Source organism: Symphalangus syndactylus, chromosome 10 (genome assembly GCF_028878055.3).
Source record: "Symphalangus syndactylus isolate Jambi chromosome 10, NHGRI_mSymSyn1-v2.1_pri, whole genome shotgun sequence".
Classification (NCBI taxonomy): domain Eukaryota; kingdom Metazoa; phylum Chordata; class Mammalia; order Primates; family Hylobatidae; genus Symphalangus; species Symphalangus syndactylus.
Genome location: NC_072432.2, coordinates 122,492,201 through 122,512,980, shown reverse-complemented (window position 1 = coordinate 122,512,980; position 20,780 = coordinate 122,492,201). Strand labels below are relative to the sequence as shown.

The 20,780-nt window shown below is 44.7% G+C and overlaps 1 long non-coding RNA gene across 1 annotated transcript in view; it reads right to left on the bottom strand.

Moving 5' to 3' along the window:
- The window catches only part of LOC134731604 (uncharacterized), a 72,426-nt gene that overhangs the window by 9,961 nt on the left and 41,685 nt on the right, over nucleotides 1-20,780 (bottom strand). Inside the window, exon 2 of the long non-coding RNA XR_010114020.1 lies at nucleotides 1,108-1,199. This is a non-coding gene — a long non-coding RNA (uncharacterized lncRNA). The remainder of the gene's footprint in view (nucleotides 1-1,107; nucleotides 1,200-20,780) is intronic.

Sequence of the window (20,780 nt, the reverse complement as noted above, 5' to 3'; positions counted from 1 at the left end):
GTTTCTATAGGGAACCAAACATCTCATGGCTCTAATTTTATTGCTATTGTTTTATGGTAAGATTACCTTTTTACTTATGAAGTTGCTCATTAATTTCTCAGGGATAGCTAGGTGCCTGCAGTTTTCCTTAAAGGAACTCAAGATTTTTATTTCCACACTGTGGAGGAGGGGTGGTGTGGCAAGCCCCTAAGAGGGACTCCTCCTTCATCTCACCCAGGCTAAGCAGAGACAGAACATTCAGACAGACCAGCAGGCCAGGGGAATCGGCCTCACATCTGCTGACATACACAGATGTATACGGTATTTTCAAGTCTGATGAGAAATGGTTTGGATATATGTCATTCCCTAGCACAGGCACCAATATCTTCCCAAGTAGTTTCCTTCCACTTTTACTAGTGCCTTCTCCCTGCCATCCCCTCCAGGGTTCCTGCCGTTTCATGCCAATAATTTAATTACTCTCTTTGCAGAGGCTCAGTTCTACAGACAGCCTAATTTGAGGTTTGCCTTACTCTTAAATATATATATCGTTTCAATGGATTTATGAAAGGGAGAAAAGAGTGCAGAACCAATTAAGCCATCAAAGACAAGCTCATCCAAGCTCCCAAGGACAAAAAAAAAAAAAAAAAAAATGAAGGACCCAGCCAAAGACCTCCTCAACACCAGGCTTTCTGGTCAAACAGCCTGCACTCCTGGGCGGATTTTCCTGGTGTTTTCAGCAGAAGGAACAGCTGTCCCGGGATTTGCTGGTATTCCCAGGGAGCTGGAACTGAATCGTTGGCCAAACTGCAGATGATTCGTTTAAGGCTCGGAAGGAGAGACTGATAGGGCTTTCGGAGATAAATAATGAACTCCACGTGGGTACACCATCGAGCCTTATCCTCAAGGGTTAACAGTTTAAAGATTATTGGGGTTTCTGGCTACACGCTAGGAGTCCTGCTTCCTAATGTAAGCTCCCCTCCCCCACATTCTTTAAACACATTACTTCCTCAAGCACTTCCTCTGGCTTAGGGGCGGGGTTGGTGGGAGAAGGATGCAAATTTATCTAATCTCTTAAAAAAATCTCTGGTATTTGTGCAGTGAGTTTCAGGATGAAGAGAAGAGAGAGACCTGAGGCTGTTTCCGCCCACTCGTCCCAGCTCAGCCACCAGAGAACGCCGCGTGGTTTGTTGCTTGGACCCTCCCAGAGCCTCTTCCAGATGCTGTTGAAAAAAAAAGAAAAGAAAAGCTGGGCAGCCAGTGTCACAGCCCAGACGCCATCTCGGTCTATCCGCGGAAATGCAAGCACGCAGCGCCAAGCCCAACCTAGTAGGTGCCAGGCCCTGGGTGCAGGCTTCAGTTTCACGCCACATCCTCTCTCTCTTTTCAGTCTCTGAGTGACTTGACTCAGCCAGGGAGAGGAGATACCTACACATCCGCATGAAGGCGCGTGGGAGGAAGCTGAGAAATGACGGATGGCTCAGGGCCTACTGCAGCCGCACGTAGACTAGCTCTTTCTTTACCGGCAAAACCCCCTACTTGTCTGCAGTGGGAAAGGAGTCCGTTCAGGGCAAGCTCTGCTCGCTGAGCTATGGATGTGGATGGTAACTAGGCGTCTGGAGGTCATTACACACCATATTCGGATGGTGGAAATTATTGCTTATTTCAGGACACTAAAATCGTCCGTTTTTATGTATTAAAGTTATTAAGAATGAACTGGCTGGGCCAGGTGTTGTGGCTCACTCCTGTAATCCCAAGACTTAAGGAGGCGGAGGCGGAGGCGGAGGCGGAGGCGGAGGCGGGAGGATCATTTGAGGCCAGGAGTTCAAGACCAGACTGGGCAACATAGTGAGATACACACTCCACCGCCACCACCACCGCTACAAAAAACTTAACAATTAGCTGGGCTTGTGGGTATGTGACTTAGTCCCAGCTACTCAGGAGGCTGAGGTGGGAGGATCACTGGAGTCCAGGAGCTCCAGGCTGCAGTGAGCTATGTGATTACACCGCTGCACTCTAGGCTGGGCAACAGAGGGAGACTCAAAAAAAAAAAGAACAAATGGCTGGCTCACTGTAAGGAATTTTGGAATTTTATCTAGTTAAAACAGGCTCTACCCTCCCACTTCCTCACCCGCCTGGCTGTGCCTGCCCCAGGCCCACCCTGAGTGGTAGCTTACCCAGGTGTGGCCGCCCTGTTGTGGTCAGCTCGGGAGGCACCTCCGGGTGGGAAGGTGACTAGTTGTCTCACAGTAAAGTTACACTGGGCCTCAGTAGATAGTCTTTGGGCCCTTGTATCAGCATCCCCAGAGATCTGTGCGAATGCGGATTCCTGGCCCTATGGCACTCTAAGCTGGACTCTGGGAGTGGCAGCTCAGAAGCTTTAGTATAAGCAAGCTCCCCGGCTGTTTCTTGTTGCAGATTAGGGCTTGGGAACCACTCCTCTTTCACCACATTGGAAACTCACTAAATGCTTGCCTAGTGAGTAAATAAATATAATAGCATCTAACTCCTGCAAAGGTATTAACCAGTCCTTCTAACAAGGGTGGACATTTTTGTAAAGGAACTCTTGAAGTTTCCAAAACTTAAGTTTAAAATGGCAGCTACTTGGGTATGTGGGGAGAGCTGTCAGAGTGGGAACCCTGTCCACATCCCCCCAGATATTCACATACACCCACTACTCATAGACTCCCAATCCCATGGTGGAGAACACGAACTTGTTGGTGTTATTCTCTCACTGCCTACCAAGCTGCCCAGGAGGCACTTTACAGACTTTATCTCCATATTCGCATCAACGTGCAAAGTACAAGTCCCAATTTCCAGACAGGGAAACTGGGGGTCAGAAAGATTAAATAATTTGCCTTCTTATATTGCTACTAAGGGCCAAGGTGCAGATTCAAATCCATTCAAGTCCCAAAGCTTGCATGATCTTACCACACTCACCAAAATCTATTTCATAAGTTCAAAATGACATCAGAGGTTCATAATCAGGACAGGCAAGGCCCTGCAGGTTTATCTTGAACAACTTTCCCACTTTACAGAGGTAATGCAGTATGAACCTGAGGCTAGCTGATATGTTTTGTCTGAGCTGCTTAGTTTTGTTTAAGAAACTTGAATTATTCAACATTGAAAATCCTTGAGATTTTACATTAAAACTCAGACTTTTTCTTTCTTATAAAAGCTGATTTTTGTAACCCTGAGCCTTGTTCCTGATTCTGTTCATGGTTAACCGTATAGGTTTTGAAATCCACAGACGTGGGTTTGAGTCCTGGCTCTAGGCCTTATTGGCTATGTGACCTTAAGTAAGTCACTTAACCTCTCCGGGCCTCTTTTCCTCAACTGTAAAGTAGACATAGCAATAGTATCCACTTTATACGCTGGCTGTGAACATGGGATGAGATGACATGTGTTCAGTGCTTAGCACTGTTGCTTAATAAATCTTAATCAGTATAAGCTTAGATTGCGCAGGCCTTGACAATGGCGATACACCTAGTCTATGACAGAGCCAAGACTCACACCCCGATTCCAGACTCCAATCTCCAAACTGCTTCCACTGATCATCCCCCAACCACCCTCATGCCCCTCACCACTCCCCATGAAGTACCTAGGTAATCTTGCAAGCCATGAAGAAACCTGAGTTTTCCAAATGTCTTTGATGGCACTAGCTGGATACATCATTTCACCTCAAGAGACAAAGTGTCTTTGTGTAAAGAACACTCAACTGAGTTACAGATTCTATTCTCAACTGGCATACTAAACCTACGCAAGTCATGTGTCCTCACCGGCCCTCAGTTTCCTCACCTGTAAGATAGGTAATGCCTATATCATGGGCTGAACTGTGTTACCCCAAAATTCGTATGTCAATGTCCCAACCTCTGAAATTTCAGGATGTAAGTATATTTGTAGATAAAGTTTTTAAAGAGATGATTGAGTAAAAATGAGGCCATTCGGGTAGGACTCTAATCCAATATGACTGGAATACATTCAAATCCATTCAAGTCCCAAAGCTTGCATGATCTTGCTACACCCACCAAAATCTATTTCATAAGTTCAGAATGGAAGAGGAAGAGACACCAGGCACACACACGCACAGGGGACGACCAGGTGAAGAGGGAGGAAGAGGGTGACCATCTGAAAGTCAAGGAGAGAGGCCTCCAAGGAAACCAAATCACCTGGCACCTTGATCTTGGACTTCCAGCCTCCAGAACTGTGAGAAGATAAATTGCCACTCAGTCTGTGGTATTTTGCTGCCCTAGCAAATGAGTACAATCTGTTTTACAGAAGAATCATTGAAGAGCCTTCTACATAGTAGGTATCTAGTTAGTTCTTGTCCTTACACAAGCTGTGCCCTTACACAAGCTGTGCAGAGGGCGTGGGATCCGCCTGATGGGGACTTTTTCATGCTGAGGCTCCTTCACTGAGGGAGTCTGCCAAGCACCCTGGAACGCACATGCTGTCTGGCAAGAACGCCCTCTGCCTTGGACAAGACTGGAAAGATAACGACAGATTTGTCAACTCTCCTTCAAGCCACCACCTTCCTGTTAGCACTTGTCATTACAACAAACCCTTTCTTCATTTCAACATCTTTCTTAATGTGCCTCAATCTTTAAATACCAACTCAATCTCTAAATACCAGCTCAATCTCTAAAGAGCAACTCAATCTCCATGACATCTTTTAAAAGTTCTTAATGAAATCCAGGAAGCTACTTGGACTCACAGATAAAATTTATCTCAATGTAGAATGAGTTATTCATCGGACACAGTCATTCTAGTTTTCACACCCCATGGGTGCTGATTTTGCTCATTCTAGGAGCCCTGCCTTTCATATCTGACTGCCCTGACCTGCCCTTGCCCTTGCATCTATGGTCTCTTGTGATTCATAGGATCACCATCTGATCTTCTGAAGTTTACTTGAACCTCCTAGTCCACGAAAGAAGAAAAGACTATTCATATTTTTGGTTGGCACCACTATGACTACCTGTATCTCTCATGTCGTTTAAAGCAGATATTCACTCAGCTCTAAAATATTACACAATACTCTTCAAAACGGAAAGACACATCCATTACACAGAACTGCTGTGTTGGCTAGTGGCTGCTGAGCACTTGAAATGTGGCCAGTCTGAATGAAGACACACAATAGGCCAGGCGTGGTGGCTCACGCCTGTAATCCCAGCACTTTGGGAGGCTGAAGGGGGCAGATCACAAGGTCAGGAGATCGAGACCATCCTGGCTAACTCGGTGAAACCTCATCTCTACTAAAAAATACAAAAAATTAGCCGGGCGTGGTGGTGGTCAGCTGTAGTCCCAGCTACTTGGGAGGCTGAGGCAGGAGAATGGCATGAAGACAGGAGGCAGAGCTTGCAGTGGGCCGAGATTGCACCACTGCACTCCAGCCTGGGCAACAGAGCGAGACTCCATCTCAAAAAAAAAAAAGAAAAAGATGCATTGTACGTGTAAAATAGACAACAAATATTGGACTTGGTATGAAAAATAAGAAAGTAAAATGTTTCATTAGTAATGTTTTAGGCCGGGCATGGTGGCTCACGCCTGTAATCCTAGCACTTTGAGAGGCCGAGGTGGGAGGATTGCTTGAGCCCAGGAGTTTGAGACCAGCCTGGGCAAAACGGCAAAACCCCATCTCTACAAAAAAATAAAAAATTAGCTGGGTATGGTGGCGTGTACCTGTGGTCCCAGCTACTTGGGAGGCTGAGGAGGGAGGATCACTTGAGCCCAAGCAATAGAGGCTGCAGTGAGTCATGATCGTGCCACTGCACTCCAGCCTGGGCAACACAGTGAAATCCTGTCAAATAATAATAATGTTTTATATTGATTATACCTTAAAATGATAATGTTTTGGATATATTGGGTTAAATAATGTATATTCAAATTAACTTCACTTCTTTCTTTTTTGTTTTGTTTTCAACGCATCCATCACCACCCATGCTGTATATTAGATCTCCAGAACTTGTTCCTCTTACCCAGTTTGTACCCTTTGACTAACATCTCCCCATTTCACAGAGAGCACTGTTCTACTCACTGCTTCTGTGAGTTCAACTTTTTTAGGTTCCGCAAAGTGAGATCAGGTGGTATTTGCATTTCTGGGTCTGGTTTATTCTTTTTACTCTTTTAATATGAATTCTAGAACGTTTGAAATTATGTATGTGGCTCACATTCTGTTTCTATTACCGAGCTGTTAAAGAAGGGAAATTGAGGCACAGGAATATTGTCAAATGACTAGCTCTGGGTTTCATGAGACTCAGAACTAAATGAATGACTGATAGCCTGGGAAAACCTCACCCACTAAAGGAATATGGCCAAATGAAATAGGAATGGCACCACTGGATGTGATTCCTTTGAAATATCTCTCCAGCCCTGAGATCATTTATCACTTAGTATCTCCTGAGAAGGAAGCAGGTGCAGATGAAATCAGCCCAGAAGATCAACAGAAAGCCGTATGGCATATGAGTCTTGAAGGGTGATGAATGAGCTAAGAATTTTCCATCTCTGATATCTAGAGCAGTCATAAGACAGTTCTTTACTCCCACTACCACATCAGAACATATATGACTAAAAAAACAGTGAAACTCTTATGACAAATATTTTCACTCTGTTATCTCTTCTTTATCAACAGCAGTTGGGGTGGTTGATAGCCACTCAACAAATCTCCAAATGATGTCATCTAAGGTCCTGAAATGATCATTATCTTGTGTAGGGACTCACCTGGATATGTGCATTGCATCTAAGCAAAAATATGATGAAAAGATAGGGCGCCTCAACTGATTTTGCCTCAGCCCATGCAGAGAGAAAACACTAGCATCCAGTGTGCCAAATGTCACTGAGTTTGGGGGCTAAGCTCCCAACAGAGAGGTCCTTTTCTCAGCCAGATCTTGTCTGTGCCCTCAAACTCTCAACCTAATCAGAGCCATTCAGGGAAGACCCCTGCTCACCTGTCACAGCCTAAATGCCTTCCTTATCTGGAGGTCACCACTGCAGCATCCTCCGCAAGACAGGCAGAAACATTGATGTAAGAAGAAAACAAAAACAAGCCTGAAGAGCTATCGGTTAAGTTCATAGGACACTTATTAGGTTTTTTCCAGAGCTTGTTTATTCTTGCCCTCATAGACGACTATAACGAAGTAATTTATTAGTTTCAGTAGAAGAGAGTGGGGGAGAAAAAAGGAAGAAAATACCGAGACTGACTCTGAAACGATGTCAAAGCAGCAAGAAAGAGAAAGATGATGAAAAATAAATTCATGAATTCAAAAAGCATCACAGTTTATAGCTGGTTGATGTAGTTCTATAAGTTTCAATACAGTGTTTGTTTTGTTTCTTTTGTTTTGTTTTTGTTTTTGTTTTTTTGAGATGGAGTCTCTCTCTGTCATCCAGGCTGGAGTGTGGAGTGCAGTGGCACTATCTCGGCTCACTGCAACCTCCGCCTCCCAGGTTTAAGCAATTCTCCTGCCTCAGCCTCTGGAGTAGCTGGGATTACAGGCGCCTGCCACCACGCCCAGCTAATTTTTATATTTTTAGTAGAGACAGGGTTTCACCATGTTGGCTAGGCTGGTCTCGAACTCCTGACCTCAGGTGATCTGCCCACCTCAGCCTCCCAAAGTGCTGGGATTACAGGTGTGAGCCACGGTGCCAGGCCCACAATACAGTGTTTTGAACACCAAAATAAAATAGTAGTTATAATCATCGATTATGCTTAAAACTTGATCTTCATATTAATGACCCAAAGCATTCATAGAGGTTTGTATTTTGTTCCCTGTTTTCTGCTTTAAAAGGCACAAAGATATATGATGCTTAGAAATAGTTTGGTCACATTGCCTTAAATGTTTAATCCCTTGCAGAGAGGAGCTTGTATATTTTCTGTTCCTCCAACAATACCCCATAAAAGAGGCTTTGTTAGAGAAAGCATGCTTATGGTGGTCACAGAACATATGTCTCAGTAATCCCTGGACAGAAGTCAGTTGTCCCATCCTTAAGAGCCCTAATGTGCCTCCTGCACTCTGCACACCATTTGTGCGGTGGCCGCGTGGGCCAGCATCCTGGCAGAGGCGCCACTAAGGGCCTGGCTGGCTCGGCTTCCTGAGTCAGCACACTCTCCTCTCCATCGAGCAGATGGGCCAACCCTCCGGGAAAGGAAGCTCTTCTAAGATCCTCCTGTCTTCATTCTTCCCAAATGGGCTTTGCTATAAAAAGCAAATTAAACAGCCATTGTTCCTTTTCTCCATGAGGCTGGCATGCTAACATCCTGCCTAATACCAAAGGCTCCCGGATGTTTGTTGCTGGTCTGGGGGTGCCTGCCACTGCTTACAGCAATAAGAACAAAACATGCCTTCCACTTGGGAACAGAATCTCTCTAAAGTTCCAGGCCTTTCTTTTTCATCATGTCCCTCCCCCCTTTTTTTTAACGTTATGACATATAGTACACAGCAGAAAAGGGCTTTCTTGTTAGCTCCAGCATTCTTCTCCGTGCCTAGAGAAGTACTCCCACGGCCTTACAAATAGGCTTAGGCGTCTAATCACAAGAGATCCTGAAGACCTGGCCCTTAAATCTTCCCTGCTACGTGATGTTTCTCAGTGCAACACTTACTGCATTGTGTTCTGGAGTCCTTCTGAAATACCAAGAAGTCACCCTCCTCCCAACCTAAAGAAGAACACATAAAATACTTTCTAAAAAGACAAACAGCCAAGGGTAAAATAATAAAGCCATACTGAGCCCCTATAAGGCAAGGCCCTGAGGGGGAAAAAAGAGAAGTAAAACATACCATATGTCTTCAAGCAGCTTTTGGTCTCTGCAGAGAGAAGAAAAACTGGGAAAAAGAGAGAGAAGAGAGAGAGGGAAATTGAAAGAGAGGAAGAGAGAGAGGAGAGGCCACCTGTATTTACCATTTATTACATTGTAATGTAATTGCTGGTGTAATTTTCTCTCTCCTCTTGCTATACACTCCAGGATCTATAATTTAGGCTTCTATTTTATATGTAAACTTTATTTCAAATTCGATTTTTACCGAAATCTGATATTTATCAGCAACTCACTGAAAGCCAAGCCATCCTGAAGTGGCTCATGGGGCTATTTCTCCTAGGAGAGTATCTCTGCAGCTTCTTTGTGGACCATGCAAAGGTAATTCAGCAGTGGCTGAAATTCTATTCGATAAGCTGAGATCCCTCCTTTCACACTTGCATATGGTCCTATGAGTGCCATTAACCACAGAGCTGTCTCTCTCACTGATGGAATTAATAACTTACTGGCCAGGCACAGTGGTTCACACCTGTAATCCCAGCACTCTGGGAGGCAGGCGGATCACTTGAGGTCAAGAGTTCGAGACCAGCCTGGCCAAAATGATGAACCCTCGTCTCTACTAGAAAAAAAAAAAAAAAAAAATTAGCCATGAGTGGTGGCATGCGTCTGTAATCCCAGCTACTCAGCAGGCTGAGGCAGGAGAATCACTTGAACTTGGGAGGTGGAGGTTGCAGTGAGCCGAGATCACGCCACTGCACTCCAGCCTGGATGAGAAAGAGAGACTGTCTCCAAAAAAAAAAAGGGGGGAGGAATTAATAACTTACCACAAACTACTAAAACATTCAATTCATTACTCTTCAATAACCCTAAGGCAGGAATTCAACAATGCAAATAAACCTCAGGAGAGTTCCAGATACAAGGTACCAGAGACAGGCAGTTCTAGGAAAGTGAGTCCCAGGAGGAAAATATGTCAGAACAGTAGGCTTTTAGCCGAAAGGATTTTCAAAACTAATTAGTCTTCCATCTTTTAGAGAGAAGACTAGATATTTTAAATACTAGTTTTTGAAAGCCAAGCGTATTCCTGGGACATTTCACAGTTACTTATTCACTAAACCACTGCTAAACTTGGGGGTCTTTGAGGTTTCCAACCTCAGCTCTCACATGAAGCTTTTCAAAATGAAACCTTGGTATGTGTTTACTGAACAGCTTCTCTCTACATGGTCAAGCAGACTTGTTCTCAGAAAAGGAGAGACATTTCTGGTAAGTAAATGACCCAAACAGGAAGTGAGCCCATGACAAGTGCGCAGAATGTGCTGGAAGGTGTGCAAAGATGAGGAAGGTCCTTGGGGACATAGCTCATGCTTTTCCCAGCAGAGCTCCTCAGCATCGTGGTCTTCTCCCCCTCACCCCCCTGCAAGGAGAGTCCCGGTAGGAAGGTGCCAACCAGGACCTCTGTGACCAGTAGGAGCTCATTTCCTGGCCCATGGCGTCTACCTGATGCTGTGATATTGACCAAGCTAACATTGTAGGAGATGCAAATTATGTTTCCTATGACTGCTATCACAAATCACCACAAACCTGGTGGTTTTTTTGTTTGTTTGTTTGTTTGTTTGTTTGTTTGAGATGGAGTCTAACTCTGTCGCCCAGGCTGGAGTGCAGTGACACAATCTTGGCTCACTGCAACCCCTGCCTGCCAGGTTCAAGCGATCCACCTGCCTCAGCTTGGGATTATAGGCAAGTGCCCTACGCCCAGCTAATTTTTTGCATTTTTTTAAGTACAGACAGGGTTTCACCATGTTGGCTAGGGTGGTCTCAAACTCCCGACCTCAAGAGATCCGCCCACCTAGGTCTCCCAAAGTGCTGGGAGTACAGGCATGAGCCACCGTGGTTGGCCCAAACTTAGTGGCTTAAATGATACAACTTATTATCTTTCAATTCTGGAAATTGGAAGTCAGAAATGGGTCTCTCTGGGCTAAAATCGAGGCATCAGCAGGACTGTGTTCCTTCTGGGGGCTCTAGGGAAGAATCGGTCTCCGTGTCTACAAGAACACCCTCAAACTGCGCCTTCCTCTATTTTCAAAGCCAACAAGGCCAGTTGGGTCCTCCTCACATTGAGTACCTCTGACCTACGCTTCTGCCTCCATCTTTTAAGGCCCTTTGTGTTAACATAAGATAAATCAGGATAATTGTTGTTAAAGTCAGCTGATGAGCAACTTTAATTCCATCCGCAATTTTAATTCTCCTTTTGCCATGCAGTATAACACTCACAGATTCTGAGGATTAGGATGTAGACATCTTTGGCGGCCAGTGGGGAGGGAGGTGAGAGGGCACACTTTATTCTTCCTACCACACAATTAAACCAACATAAATAGGATGTAAGATGGGGAAGCCTGCCCTCTAGATTAACAAAATGAAAATGTGAAAACACCAGGCAATGCAAGCTAGGTGCAAGCTTTAAAGTGAAAAAACACAAGACAGTCATGGGCAGGGGCCAGAACACCCCCATGTGTCAGGGGAGATCATAATGAAATCAAAGAAGGATGAAGCCCTCCCAGAGATTTTTGATCTGTGAGAACTAATAGGAACCTCGAGAAGTCATAGCGCTACCTTTATTGAGTGCTCCTACACTTTTGTGGTCAAACATTTTGGTGCAATATTTGAAGATGTTAAAAGATGCAAACCAACACAAAGCAAGCTGTCAACCATTGCAGCACTTCACATTGCCTTTAAAAGCACCCAGCCGGGCATGGTGGCTCATGCCTGTAATCCCAGCACTTTGGGAGGCTGAGGTGGGCAGATCATGAGGTCAGGAGTTCGAGACCAGCCTGACCAACATGGTGAAACCCCATCTCTACTAAAAATACAAAAATTAGCTGGGTGTGGTGGCACACACCTGTAATCCCAGCTACTCAGGAGGCTGGGGCAGGAAAATCACCTGAACCTGGGAGGCGGCAGTTGCAGTGAGCCGAGATTGCACCACTTCACCCCAGCCTGGGTGACAGAGCAGGACTCCATCTCAAAAAAAAAAAAAAAAATAGGCCAGTGTGGTGGCTCACGCCGGTAATCCCAGCACTTTGGGAGGCTGAAGCGGGCAGATCACGAGGTCAGGAGATCAAGACCATCCTGGCTAACACAGTGAAACCCCATCTCTACTAAAAATACAAAAAATTAGCCAGGCGTGGTGGTGGGCGCCTGTAGTCCCAGCTACTCGGGAGGCTGAGGCAGGAGAATGGCGTGAACCTGGGAGGCGGAGCCCACAGTGAGCTGAGATCGCGCCACTGCACTCCTGCCTGGGCGACAAAGCGAGACTTCATCTCAAAAGAAAAAAGAAAAGCACCAATGATTTTCACACTATGTACTCAATTCCCACCCCTATCGCTTTCAACTCTGAGTCAGGATTGAAAAGAATTGTTTACAGTCCTGATAGTTCAAGAGAAAAAGTTCTCACATGTCCCAGTAAACACATGATTTTTTTTCCCCAAGAGTTTGCTCAAAGCAAATTGTTTCCCTGTTAGCCTAAGCGTTGAACTGGATTTGAAAATCTGGCAAATATCTGGTGCCCATTTAGACTCACAGTACAGAGGGGACCTCCTCGAGAAGGGCTTGAGGATTACCCGTGTACCTTTGCACACTGTTTGAGACCCATGGACTTCTTAAGAGCCAACTCAAATCTTCTTTCCTCTCATCTGCCCAGCAACACTTTTTGGCAGATAAGGAAAATTGAAGTTCCAGCAGACCTGAGATAGAACCTAGGTATGTGCTACCAACCCATAAGTCAGAGTTTTTCTGCTGTGTTTGCTGCCACTCATGTAATCATCCCTGGTTGCTCTGTTCTTCCTATTGCATTAATTATGGAGAAGATGGATTTCCTGGCTGTTATATTATAAACCATATATATATACATATGTTATCCAGATATGCAGTGGGTGTCAGTAAATATCCCTTTCTATCTCTTCTCTGAATTTTCCCAAATTCAAAACTTCATTATTTTTAGTTTTCCTATGAAATATTATATCCATTAATCTCTGTGTCTCTGTTTCTCTCTGTTGACCTCTCTGTATTTCTGTCTTCAACTCTGTCTCTGTCACTCATCTCTTCCTCCATCACTCTGTCCCTCTTTCTCTCTTGCCATCTCTCACTATCTCTTCCCTTGCTTTAGAAATTCACTTCATGGTGTCAGATCCATTTTTGTAGACAAGAAGAGACAAGTGCTATTCCGAAGTAGATTTTGGGGTACTTCCTTATCCTAAGCCACCTCATTCATTTTGTCCCACCACTGTTGGGCCAAACAGTCTCAGGTTTAATGCACTTCACTTTCTTAATATGACTTACAGCTCTGTTCTTAGTCTCAGTCCAAACCACTGGTCAGGTACTCATCCATTCAAGCTCCCCAAATCAATCTGCTCTGCTGATTTCTGCCTTTTCCTTCTTCTTTGTTCATTTTACCCACACTTTTAATGTTCCATCCAAAGTGTCCTCATAGGAAGATTTTTTACCCAGACACCTACCCACTCCACTCCTACCCTTCCCCGTCTGGTAAACTCCTCTCATCTTCTAGAATTTCCATCTGTCCTGCAAAATTGTCACAACTACTGTGTTTAACAAACACGCACTCCACTGTAGGGCGCAGGGATATTTGCATAATACCAGGTAGCAGCTTTTTTGAATAAAATTCGGAGAAATGGTCCAATATTATAATTCATGAATGTAAATTCATTCGGGAATGGCAATGTGTTAATCAATGCAGGCTCCTCCCTTCTTCCTCAGAGAGGGATTTTGCCCTGTCAAAGAAGAAAGAACAAGTCTAATCAAGATATTCAATTCACTTCGTTGCAGAGGTTTATAACTCTTCTGCGGGAGTTTTTGCAAGGAAGAGATTTGTTCAAAGGCATCCATGCTAGAGAAAGCCCCAAGGTTCAGAACAGCAATTAAAATTAAAATCAGCCAGAGTGGAGGTGAGGCAAGAAGAGCAGAGAACTGATTGTTTTCCCTGATGAGGTGGACAGCTGAGGCAGGACAGGATTTTGTGAAGATCAGAGGGTAGGGGAGGCAGTGCCTGGCTGGTCTAGAAATCTAAGGTTTCTTTACATAGGGAGCGGAGGGAGAAGATACAGCCTTGCCCCAGTGCTTGCTTTGGTTAAACTGGGATGTTTTACCCCACTGTCTGGACACGAGAAGTAGCTACTGTCCAGAAGGGTAAAATTATCTTGTTCCCACCTTTAAATGCTTAGGAGAAATATCAAATGGGAAAATTGAACCAGGAAAAAAAATAGTTGATGCCTTGAAACAGAACCCAGTAAAAGTGAGAACTTTTTCCTTTCTTTTTTTCCTTCCTTCCTCTCTCCCTCCCTCCTGCTACCTCCTTCCTCCCTCCTATCCATCCCTCCCTCCCTTCCTTCCTTCTTCCTTCCTTCTTTCCTTCTTTCCTTCCTTCCTTCTTTCCTTCTTTCCTTCCTTCCCTCCTTTCTCTCTCTCTCGCTGTCTTTCTTTTTGAAAAAGGGTCTTTCACTCTCACTTAGGCGTGATCATGGCTCACTGCAGCCTAAACCTCCTGGGCTCTCAAGTAATCCTCCTGCCTCAGCCTCCTGAGTAGCCAAGACTGTAAGTACACACCACTATACCTGGCTAATTTATTTTAAATTTTTTGTAGAGACAGGGACTTACTATGTTGCCCAAACTGATCTCAAACTCCTGGGCTCAAGCGATCCTCCCCCTTCAGCCTCCTGAGTAACTGGGACGACAGGCACAAGCCACTGCACCTGGCTAGAGGCAGGACCCTCATTCAATACTTGGTGACCAGGTCCCTGAAAAGAATGCCCCAAAGCGTTCCAGACTACATAGAAATTCTAGGAGCTTTCTTATACCCAAAAGAGGAAAAACTATCATTTGTCAGCAGTTATTGTGTGCCAGACATGATTTATTGCTCCGAAAGTATTGCAATTCTGCAAGAAAAATATTTTTAGGCCCATTTTACAGCTGTGGGAACTAAGGTTGTACCAACTAAGAAGTTGATAGAGCCAGGACTTAAAAGCAGCTCAGCTTAATTCCAAAGCAGATGTTCTTTCATCCTTTGAGGGAAGGAGAGATATGTACATCCCTCAGTACACTGTAATTTAATAGACATCCTATAGGAATCCACTAGTTCCTACCTTTAGGAAATTGGTCTGAATGCAAGTCCCAGTTCAAATGCTTTTCTCCATCATTCCTGTGAACACTTGTATTATTGAATCATTATTCTTGATGGTATTTCAAAATTATGACTATTTAGAATGAAAACTTCACCTGTCAGCACACAAGAAAGGATTCTTCAAGAGAAAGATACTACATGGATGATTTCTGATAGGTCTTTTGTAAATCACCTGTATCAATGATCCCAGTTGCACGTCAGAATCACCTGGTGATATTTTAAAACTAAATGCCCAACCTTAGGCCTGGAGCTTCTGTTCTGTAGGTTTGGATCCAGGATGAGCAATCTTTCCTTTTAAAAAGTTGCTATGTTTGTGTTGATCTGCAGCCGGGGCTGATACCCACAATCACAGGGCAAAAACAGATTACAGATTTCTTCTCTGTTCTGTCACTTGCAAATGCAATCACAATGCAATCAAAGAGAGGCACAAATCCCTGATCCAGAAACTCTTCCAGAGCAACACAAAGCAATCACAGAATCGTTTTTTAAAAATGCAGGCCAAAGCTAAGCATAAACTAGGGCAGGAAAACCACCAGATGTGAATATATTAAGCTTTATTTTAAGGGATCTCAATTGGAAATTGTTTAAACAGGAGCATGAGTGCAGTGAGGTGGCAGATGGTGAGTGGCCCGGAGGAGAAAGGCAGCCTTCTCTCGCAATCCTACCTTAATCCAGTCCCACCTCTCTGGTCACCACTATGGGAGGTGCTGAATGGTTTCTTTGGCACAACTGCTCTCTGGCTATATCGGAGCCATTCCCATTTTAATCCAAACTTGATCCTTTCAAATAGACAAAGTCTCAAATGTCACCATTTTCAGAACTGTAACTGTAACAGTAATATCCCAAAATGTATTATGCATTTGTCCTATGTGCAGAAGCTTATCATCATCCCCATCATCAGCAGTCTCCATAAAAGTCTGGAGTTTTATTTATTTTTATTTGTTTGTGGGGAGGGGATGGTCTGTACAATTTTTATTGGAAAACCACATGCAGAGAAGTACCCAAGCATAAGGACTAACTTGATGAATTTTCACAAAGTGAACACAGCTAGGATGGAACTAGTACCTATATCAAGAAACAGAATATGAGTGTGGGCTGTTTTTGGACTTAATACAAATGGAATCATATATGTACTCTTTGGATCTGGCTTCTTTCAATATTATTCTTTCAAATATTAGGTTTGTAAGATTCATCTGTGCTGTGTGTAGTTCCTTCCTATTCTTTGTCTAGGGTTCCAAAGTATAGTATAACACAATTTATCCATTCTACTTCTTTAAAACGTTTTTTTAATTTTTAACTTTTATATATTTAGAGGGAAAAGTGCAAGACGTCTTACATGCATCTATTGCACTATGGTGAGGTCTGGGCTTTTAGGGTGCCCATCACCCGAATAGTGAACATGGTACCCAATAGGTAATTTTTCAGCCCTCACTGCCCTCCCATCCTCCCACCATCTGTGGTCTCCATTGTCTATTATTCCACTCTGTATGTCCATGAGTAACCATTGTTTAGCTCAGCTCCCGCTTGTAAGTGAGAACATGCAGTACTTGAAAGGCCAGAGCTTTAAAACCAAATGCACAGAGAGAAGAATGAAAGTGTTTCCCAGGGGCCTTAGAATGTCAGGAAGAACTGTCCACCGTGCACGCTGTCTTCATGGATGGTAGTCTGAGGACAGTATGCCAGCGCCAGGATCTCCTACAAGAGCTGCATCCGCCTGCTACAAAGTCCAACTTCTGGGATTCACCAGGTTAGTCCAGAAGAGCTTTTGTTTCTTGTTTTTGTTTTGAGAGAGGGAGTCTCGCTCTGTTGCCCGGGCTGGACTGCAGTGGTGTGATCTCGGCTCCTGGGTTCAAGCGATTCTCCTGCCTCAGCTTCCCAAGTAGCTGGGACTACAGGTGTGCACCACCACACCTAGCTCATTTTTGTATTTTTAGTAGAGATGGAGTTTCACGCTATGTTGGCCAGGCTAGTCTCGAACTCCTGACCTCAGGTGATCCACCTGCCTTGGCCTCCCAAAGTGCTGGGATTACAGGCATGAGCCACTGTGCCCAGCCCAGAAGAGCTTTGGATATCTTCCAATAGTGTTGTTTTAAGAGTTTGGCAGACACATTTCAGGGTCACAGAGAGTCATCACAATAGCCTCTAGTAAGCAGAATAGGGGTGTCAGCACAGAGGGTCATGTAACCTGAACAGATGAGGCTCTGGAAGGAAGCAGGCTGTGCATTCCCTGACAGCTCTTTCCTTGAGGGGATGAAGCAGAAAGGTGAAGGAAACATCCCAGGGAAAGTAAGACTTAATGAGCCGTTCTGTGAAGGGCGGGGAAGAAGAAGCCTGACAACACTGAGGCTGGGAGAGAGGACAGCCTATGAGAAGCGAGGTCCATTCCAGGCAGCAGAAGTTCAGTGTGACCAAAATGCAGAATGATAGAGTGGGAAGCCCCGGGGGTTAGAGATGCGGCTGTGAGACAGGCCCTGCAAAGCATGGTGGGAAGTTTACGCTTCACTCGAGATGCCATGGGGTACAGCTGCAGGGTAAAGCCGGTGAGTGATAAGAACAAATATGCAATCCAGAAGATTATGCAAGCCAAGAAATGGACTAAAGGAGTGAGTCACCAGTAAGAGGAGATGAGCTAGGAGGCCAGACAGGAGATAGTGGTAGCCAGGGTGAGAATAAGAGAACAAAGTGAACAGAAGAAACAACGGATCTCACAATGCTCAGAGGCACTGTCCGCAAGACCCGAGGTTTCGTTTGTTTGATGAGGCAGGAAAGGTGAAAGACAAAGAGAGAAGAGAGAGTAAGCACTTCAAGATGATTCCAGCGCTATTTATTGGGAGCAGAGAGATACCGGGACCATTTTGGACTTCTGAGTTTGGGTTCCTGGGACATCCAAGCAGAGGTGTCAAGTAGGCAAGTGACTAGCAAGCCTCGAGCTCATTCAGGACACTTCCCTTCTCCCCATCAAGTTAATTTTGCTCTTCTGTCACCTCTTTATATTTCCTCTTGGTGACATATAACCATCACCAGAAAATTCTCTAGGGAAAGCTAATGCCATAGGCAAGTACCCAGTGGTATGCTGGTAAATGTTGACAATTGCTTATTCCCATCCCACTGTCCCTCGAAAAGCCCTGATTTGTAGAATTTGCCAGTTTCCGTGGTGTCAGTATTCTCCATATGGCCAGGTTCAAGACACAAATGTGACATCACTGCATGTGGAATTGGGAAGAGATGTGTAGAACCAGTGTTCACAAGCCTGAGTGAACCAGTTCCACAAACCAAGGCACACACCCATCAAACCTAAAATAAATAACTCCCCAGGGCAGAGTGCAAGACACACTGGCCCATCAGGCCAACCCAAGTGACCTCTGCTCTCGAAGACCTGTGTCCTACAAAAGTCCTAGAAAAAACAATTCTGTGGGTGCCTGGGAATATCATAGACCGTAACTGAAACTGAGTTGAATCCTAATTTGATCCCCGTCCTCTAAAGCAAGGATCAGCACTTTACAACCTCAAAGTCAAATTTGGCCAGCAGCCTGACTTTAAAGTCGGCCTGCTAAGAATAAGTTTTACATTTTTTAACTAATTTTTTTTTTTAGAGACAGAGATCTCACTGTTTCACCCAGGCTAGAGTGCAGTGGGGCGATAATAACTCACTGCCGCCTCAAACTTGTAGGCTCAAGCAATCCTCCCACCTCAGCCTCTCAAGTAACTGGGACATATAGGTGTATGCCACCATGCCTGCTATTTTTTATTTTTATTTTTTATTAAGAGACAAGATCGTGCTATATGGCCCAGACTGATCTTGGACTCCTGGCCTCAACTGATCCTCCTGCCTCGGCTTCCCAAAGTGCTGGGATTACAGGCATGAGCCACTGTGCCCAGAGAGTTTTTACATTTTAAAATGGTGACATTTTTAAATAGTTTTGTAAGTACCTATATAATATCCTTGATTTTGCCTGTTAGCACACAACCCCCAAAGCCTAAAATATTTACCACCTGGCCCTTTAAGAAAAAGTGTGGACTCCTGTTTTAAAGAGCCCTGAAGACAAAGCCAGATCTGCTTCCTAATACCTCCTGGGCACCACCAAAGCAAGTGTTTTTTTTTTCCTTTCCTCTCCCAGGCCATCTCTGAGCTCCTCAGATTGGGAAAACACACATCGAAATCAGGAGGCCAGATTGAATTAGCCTCTCCACTCTCAGGCTCCTTTGCCACTTGCTCCATCCAGGGCTCATCCTGGGTCTCTCTGTCTGCTCCCTCCCCTGCTGGACTTTGCTGAAGCCAAACCACAGGGTGTGAGTCAGGCTTTCCCAGGGCTGACCTATGCAACCTGGAAGTGCAGGGCTTAGCTGCCCATGGGACAAACCTTGACTTACAGGACACGAAAGATACAAGGGAGCTAGCAAATAAATCGCCTCTCCACTCTTCCCTCCAGGGGATGGTTCTGAAGCATGATATTCCTGTGTAACCTGTCTAGATTCATCCCGTGGAGTCAAGCACCTAGCTGTGTGCCTTGTGAAATAGCAGCTGGTTCAAAAAGCCACCTTCTCTGCCTCCTTTCTCTTCCCCTTCATTCTGGCTTCCCTGGAATTGTACCTCTTAATAAAGTTTTAACACTTAAGCTGAGCATTAGGCTCTTTTTTCTAGGAGGCCTGGCTAAGAAACCAGATGGTAAGGTATTATTTCTGATAATCCATCCCTTTGCTAAAGCAATAACAAACTAGGTCACCATGCCATACCCCTTGAATAACTTCAGATGGCATAAGGCTTTAAAAAAAAAAGGCATGAAAAGAGCTTTTTAGAAGACTACAGAAAACCAAAGTGTTATGTGGTGCCCTTTTTAAAGCCTTAGGATATATCCATTAGAAAAGAAGGCCCTGAAAAAAGTATGAAAAATAATAGTGGCAACTGAAAGAAAGCCACCAGAGGCAATGAGCCCAGGAAAGCAAGACTAATTCAGTGAAATTTCTCAGTGGAGGCCAAAAGACTCATGACTCAGGATATTTGGGCTGCAATCTGACCGCAAAGGTGAGGGCCAAATAAATCCATTGGAATGGATCTTACTCCTTTATTGACTAGGGAACTTGAGGAAGAAGCTTGATCTGGGACAGAAATGAAAGGAAAATAGAAATCAACTGTAGAAATGTAGTGGGTTGGCCAGGTGCAGTGGCTATAATCCCAGAACTTTGGGAGACTGAGGTGAGCAGATTACCTGAGGTCGGGAGTTAGAGACCAGCCTGACCAACATGGTGAAACTCCACCTCTACTAAAAATACAAGATTAGTTGGGCATGGTGGTGCATGCCTGTAATCCCAGCTACTTGGGAGGCTGAGGCAGGAGAATCACTTGAACCTGGGAGGCGGAGGTTGCAGTGAGCCGAGATCGCACCATTGCACTCTAGCCTGGGCAACAAGAGTGAAACTCCATCCCCCCACCAAAAAAAAAAAAAGAAAGAAAGAAATGTAGTAGGTTAAGGTGCGTTGAGTGAATTTTAGGTAATGTGACAGTGCCCCAATGTATCTGTAACTTATCCACTGATATGGTTTGGATCTGTGTCCCTGCCCAAATCTCATGTTGAATTGTAATCCCCAGTGTTGGAGGTGAGGCCTGGTGGGAGGTGATTGGCTCTTGAGGGTGGTTTCTCATGAATGGTTTAACACCATCCCTTGGTGCTGTTCTCATGATAGTGAATGTGGCTTGGGACCCTGTGTCCCAGGCCATAGCCGTTGTGTTACTGAAATGCCTGCAGTTCAATCTAGGTCCTAGTGCTCACTGCACAGAAAGACAATCACTGAGACAGCCATTATTGCTAAGAAAGAAGGCTTTAATCAGGTGCTGCAGCCAAGGAGATGAGAGGTCCGTCTCAAATCCATCTCCCT